The sequence below is a fragment of the Fulmarus glacialis genome, unplaced genomic scaffold (genome assembly GCF_000690835.1).
Source record: "Fulmarus glacialis isolate BGI_N327 unplaced genomic scaffold, ASM69083v1 scaffold1503, whole genome shotgun sequence".
NCBI lineage: Eukaryota > Metazoa > Chordata > Aves > Procellariiformes > Procellariidae > Fulmarus > Fulmarus glacialis.
Window position 1 is genome coordinate 61,896 of NW_009204656.1, and position 1,442 is coordinate 63,337.

Below are 1,442 nucleotides of genomic sequence, written 5' to 3' on the forward strand. Positions count from 1 at the left end.
TTCTTTTCCCCTCCCAGCCTACTTCATATCTGAAAATGTGCTTTTTGAGCTGCCTTGTTAACTCTTCTCATGGAAGGCAGCGTGGTCTCCATCCATGCCCACCAGCAGAGTTTCAGACCAGAACCTTCAATGGCAAAGAGCAGACATCTCGGGGAGGTTCATTTGTTTGGTTTTTTCCACACAAGCTGAAAGAGAGCCAACATTAACTGCCAAGACTTAACACTTTTTAACACAGGTTGGTGTAGAGGCAGGAGTCAGAGCCCAGGGTTAAGATGCTCTTTGCTGGGCACAGGACAGCTGTGGCTGTATCCCCGATGTATGCAGTGCAGCAAACAGCGTGCCCCTGGTCCTAGCCCTTTGCTTCCTTCACCCTCACTGAAATAATAATGCCTTTTTTAAAATAAAAAAGCCCAAGAAGATAGCAATAAGGTATTTATTCCGATTATAAAATTGCAATCCAGATAATAATTGTATTTTTTCTAATTTACAATGTCATATTAAACAGTGACAGTGATCATTAGGGGGAAAAAAGTCCACTTACTGTTGAATCAAAAACGAAAACTTAGTTACTAATCTCTGCAGCTGTGTCTCAAATCTCATGTGCACTCAGTGTGCAAACGTTCAGTTCAGTCATTATGATGTTTATAAAGGATGAACTGTTCTTGAACAATTTCTCTAATGTATTAGCTTAAAAGGGCTTTATTCAATGTCAACACAAACTACACACTGCCTGTAAGATGGAAAATGCCACTCCTCCGGACTGCAGGCACTGGAGCATGCACTTTCCTTAAAGATTGTGGCCCAGTAACATCAAACAGATTTGTCCTACAAAGTGATGCTTTGCTGGATTTGGGCCTGATTCAGGGTACATCTCTTGTCCTACTCATTCAGTGGACTGTAACATTTTTATTTCTAATACTGTTCATCTCGGAAGACTAATACGAAGAAGCGATATTGAAAGGGTTTTATATATGAAGCCTGGGCTCCAGAGGGCTGTCTTCATCTTGTCAGGGTCACAGCGGCTCGTTGCGGCTCATTGGGCTGGGGGTAGCAGGAGCCACAGCACAGGCATGTGGAGGAAGCAGAGCTGAGGGATCAGCTCTGCAGGAATAATGTAAGTCACCTGGCTGTGACACTGATGCATAGTAAGTAAATAATGAGCTGAATGTCCTGTTTGTCATGACAATTGGAAACACCTATTGCAAACTGAATCCAGCACAACCCTTTACTCCTCTGGCTATCAATTGGAAATGCTTTATTGATCATATAAATGTAAAATGCTATGAGACATTAGCATAGGAAGAAGTTATGGCTGCTAGGGATAGTTGGAATGACTGCTTTTCTCAGCTCTTTAGCCACTTATTATTTTGGACGTTCATCTGATCAGCTGATTGCACAGGGAGGAAGGCGTGAAGGTTTCCCACAGCTGGGGAAAGGGAAAG